Source organism: Schistocerca americana, chromosome 3 (assembly GCF_021461395.2).
Source record: "Schistocerca americana isolate TAMUIC-IGC-003095 chromosome 3, iqSchAmer2.1, whole genome shotgun sequence".
Lineage (NCBI taxonomy): Eukaryota > Metazoa > Arthropoda > Insecta > Orthoptera > Acrididae > Schistocerca > Schistocerca americana.
In genome coordinates, this window is record NC_060121.1 from 678991162 (window position 1) to 678996362 (window position 5201).

The 5201-nt window shown below is 42.1% G+C and overlaps 1 pseudogene; it reads right to left on the bottom strand.

Annotated features, from left to right (window-relative positions):
* Positions 1-2324: 2324 nt before the first annotated feature.
* On the bottom strand, positions 2325-2442 carry LOC124608363 (annotated as a pseudogene).
* Between the last annotated feature and the right edge of the window lie 2759 nt (positions 2443-5201).

Sequence of the window (5201 nt, forward strand, 5' to 3'; positions counted from 1 at the left end):
GTTACGTGTGAATAAAGTAATAAGCGATTTGACTCTCTCAGTATTTTAACAGCTAGCCTCCCAGAGATACACAATACTTTTCTAGCTTTTGCAACTGTCTTTTCCTGTTCATCAGAGCGTCAACTTGGCGGCTGCGAAACACTGACGAAACGCACGACTGTTGCTTAAATCTGTTCTACATTTTCTTTTAATTCTAATTGGTAAGGGTCAGAAACTGATGCGCAATACTAAACCATCGGCGGAAAGAGCGATGAATTCCTTCTTCTTACGATTTTCCGACTCTTTCTAAGTATAGGACCCGTCTTTCAAATGACCTGTGCTGTATTAGCATTCAGCCTTACATTGTTTCGTAGGTACACCACAAGTTGCTTTAAGTGATACAAGTAATTGACTGCTGCTGTTATAATGAAACAGTTAAGGGTATTTCCGTTTATATACGCCTAAACCATTACACGGGGATATTTCGAATGCTTCTGCCAGTCTTTTATCAAGCGCAGATCCTATTAAGTTTTTGTGGATTTAATCTGTTGTTCATGAAGTAGCTATTTTCCAACATTGAATGTCTCAAATCTATAAGATCGAAATTAAACAGACAGTGGGGAATATCAGAATTCAGTGTTTTAATACACGCTATAAGTGGACAGTAATGGATATTTCAGTTAATATGAGGCTGAAAATATCCTGTGTATCAGTTCCAATAGTGCACGTTCCCTTGCGTTCATTCTAGATGGGCGGCAATAGATGCATGAAAGTGTACTGTTTTCCGCAAGAGAGTGTCGTTTCAACGTGATGGTCGACCCGTCCACTTATACATTAATACCGATGAGCACCTGAATAATAAATATTTGTTGGCTGGAAACAGCAGTTCCTGTCTCACGGTCAACGTTAACACCAGGTCTCTCTCACATGGATATATTCCCACGGGTTTCGAGATGCTGATCTATGGACCACCTGTATGATATGAACTAGTTGTTGGGCTATAGCTGCCTGTCACATTTTGTAATAGCCTTTTTCGGAAATTGCGATAAAATTTTGTGTTCTTTAGTAATACACTCTGAGGTGCCTCGAGTCATGGGATAGCGATACACACACATACAAATGGCGGTAGTATCGCGTACACAAGGATAAAAGGGCAGGGCATTGGCGGTGGTGTCATTTGTATTCACGTGATTCGTGTGAACAGGATGCCAACGTGAGTATGGCCAGTAAATCGTTAGAGACCTGATTTGGTTCAGAGATCCACCGCGTCAAGTGTGCCGAGTATATCCAATTTCCGTCATTACCTCTCACCACTGACAACGCAGTGTCCGCGACCTTCACTTAATGACGGAGAACAGCGAAGTTCACGCAGAGTTGTAACAAACAAGCAACACCGTGTGAAATAACCGCAGAAATCCCTGTCGGACGTACGACGAACGGTCCGTTACGACAGTGCTCCGGAATTTGGCGTTAATGGGCAAAGCCAGCAGATTACCGACGCGAGTGCCTTTGGTAACAGCACATCACCTAAAGCGCCTTTCCTGGGATCGTGACCATATCGGTTGGACCCCAGTCGACTGAAAAATCGTGACCTGGTCAGATGAGTTCGGGTTTGTTGGTAAGAGCTGATGGTAGCGTTCGAGTGTGGCGCAGACGTAACAAAGCCATCGACCCAAGTTGTCAACAAGGCACTGTGCAAGCTGGCGTTGCCTCCATAATGGTGTGGATTGTGTTTACGTGGAATGGACTGGTTCACTGAGGGGAAATGGCTATGTTCGGCTGCTTGAAGACTATTTTGCAGTCATTCATGGTCTTCATGTACCCAAACAACGATGGACTTTTTGTGCAAGACAAAGCGTCATGTTAGCGGGCCATAGTTGTTCGGGACTAGTCTGAAGAACACTCTAAACAGTTGGAGTGATTGATTTGGCCACCCAGATCGCCAGACATGACTCCCATTGCACTTTTATGGGACGCAATCGAGAGGTCAGTTCCTGTACAAAATCCCGTTCTGGAACACTTTCGCAATTATGGACAGCTACACAGGCATCATTGATCAGTATTTCTGCAGGAGATATCCAGCGACTTGTCGAGTCCATCCCACGTCGAACTACTGCATTACGAAGGGCAAAAGGGGGCCTGGCACGATATTAAGTATTACCCCATGACTTCTGTCAGCTCATTGGAAACCGGCATTGGTGCTTCTGTCTGAACACCTGTTTTGAGATCAGTTTGAGCTATAAGGCTTAGGTCCGCACATCGCTCTCCCGGTCGTTATGATGGTTTTCCTTGACCAGAGCCGCTACTGTTCGGCCGAGTAGCTCCTCAATTGGCATCACGAAAAACGGCAACAGTGCGTGACGGCCCGGACGGTCACCCATCCAAGTGCCGGCCACGCCCAACAGCGCTTAACTTCGGTGATCTGACGGGAACTGGTGTATCCACTGCGGCAAAGCCATTGCCCATAGCAGCATATGTAGGTGACAAATCTTTATGTTTGAGGAGAGAAGATTGTTACTTGTCATCAGCCGAATCTAGAAAATATTTTTAATTTACATTTATTCACTCAGTGACGCGTATCTCTTTGCCTTGACGATAAAGTTCTAGTTTGTCCTTTTTGGCTTTGACCACTATCGAGCTCACTTACGACAATAAAATTTGTTGCAGTCAAACTTCACGTAACAACTACAAGAATGTACCAGTTTCATCAGAACATGAATTTTCTGTGGTGCATCACGTGACCTTCAGCCGGCATCGTCGTAGTCATTAGATGAGTTTACACGACATCAAACCTTATTGTTAAAACAATATTTGGAACGGTTCTAGTTCTGGCATAAGTGTTAGCTGTACTTTAAGCTTGTGCAGTTTCACTGATTTTAATTCTTTACTTTACCTATAACAACTGACGGCACTAACAAATGAAACAAAACATTATTTACTTGTCATACAACCATCGAATTGTACTTTATCGCTTAGAAAACTTGGAGCAAAACGAAATATTAGCTAATAAACGAAATGAAAGTACTGTTTTGGATAAAAATATTCACATCAATTAACACTCGGCAGAGCTCACAATACTATAAGTAAGTTTCTAGTTTCTTACATAACTGCATATTTTCAAATCTTCTCTAAATGCAACAAACCATTCTCCTTTCATAAAATCAGTATGGGAAATTCTCTGGGATCTGATCCTAGCCACCGGCCGATGTGGCCGAAGGTTTCTAGGCGCTACTGTCTGGAACCGCGCGACCGCTACGGTCGCAGGTTCGAATCCTGCCTCGGGCATGGATGTGTGTGATGTCCTTAGGTTAGTTAGGTTTAAGTAGTTCTAAGTTCTAGGGGACTGATGACCTCAGAAGATAAGTCCCATAGTGCACAGAGCCATTTGAACTTGAACCATTTCATCATTGCCTACAACAAGAACGTCGGTGGAGGTGCTGATGTAATTAGTGCCAGTTTATTCTATATTCCTAGGTATTTGCCCAAACATGAAGAATTATTTCTCCAAAATCAGTTGACATCTTGTAGCCGTCACAGTTGCGGCTAGGCTATTCATGAAGGTGCTGGGTCTCGTTAAGTTAGAAGTTAAACTAATATTCCTAGCAACACCTCGTTCTGCAGTCGATATGTATAATTTCTTCATAGTCTAGCCACACAATATCCTTACTGCTTGTATGTACTCAAAACAAGACAAGAGTGACGTGAGTGAACAGAGATGCCCTCTCATCTAAACACCATATTCTGTTTGCATTAATTTCTCCATATTGATGGCGGTTCAACGACATGCCTGTGGACTGGATTACTTGAAGAAATACAACAAAAGCTTCTCTTCTCTTTTGTGTATACTAGCTGCTGTTTACGTTTCACATCTATAAGAGGCTGCAGTCCGGGCAGTTACAGAGGCTCTGAAAAGGTTATAAACAAGTGTCAGTATCATCAGTTGGAGCAATACATAATTCTACCGACTATGTTATAGAGTGACACAAATGTATCTCAAACTGGCTTACAGAGAGATAGTAAATGATCCACGCTCTTAATTATCGTCAGCTTCTGCCCTTTAATACACAATTAATTATATTTTGTCAGATAAGGTTGCCCATTTTACAAAGTATGACCATGAGACCGAAGTCTTTTTTCTTATTTCTACAGCCTCTATAATTACAGAATGCCAGTATGTAGGAACCTGGGACTAAACGTTTGTCTCGTCAAACAGTATTGTGTGTTTGTTTGTGAGGTTGTGCTCAGAAACTGCAGATATCTTCCTTTCGCGATTTTTAATATGTTGATAATGGTCTGCACAGCGCCCAGAAATGTTTCAGATGGACTGACCAATGCAATTGCTTACACACCCACAACATCTACATCTACGTCTACGTCTATGTGATTACTATACTGTTCACAATTAAATGCGTGGCAGATGGTTCAATGAACCACCCTTCAAGCTGTCTCTCTACTGTTCCACTCATGAGCGACGCGCGGGTAAAACGAGCACTTCAAAGTTTCTGTGCGAGCCCTGATTTCTCTTATTTTATCGTTATGATAATTTCTCGCTATGTTGGTGTGTGCCAAATGAAATTTTTCGCAATCGGAGGAGAAAACTGATGATTGAAATTTCATAAGAAGATCCCGTCGCGACGAAAAACGCCTTTGTTTTAGTGATTACCACTCCAATTCACCTATCATGTCTGTGGCACTATCTCCCCTATTTCGCGATAATACAAAACGAGCCACCCTTCTTTGAACTTTCTCGATGTCATCCGTCAGTCCCAACTGATGTGGATCCCACACTGCACAGAAATACTCCAGAATAGGACGGAGAAGTGTAATATAAGCAGTCTCTTTAGCAGATTTGTTGCACCTTCTAAGTGTTCTGCCAATGAATCGCAGTCTTTGGTTTGCTCTACCCACAACATTATCTATGTTATCGTTCCAATGTAGGTTATTTGTAATTGTAATCCCTAAGTATTTAGTTGAATTTACAGCCTTCGGATTTGTGTGATTTATCGCCTAATCGAAATTTAGTGGATTTCTCTTAGTACTCATGTGAACAACTTCACACTTTTCTCTATTCAGGGTCAATTGCCACTTTTCGCACCATACGGATATCTTATCTAAATCATTCTGCAATTGGTCATCTGATGACTTTCCAAAACGGTAAATGATAGAGTTGTCTGCAAACAATCTAATATGGCTACTGAGATTGTCTCCTATGTTGTTAATAT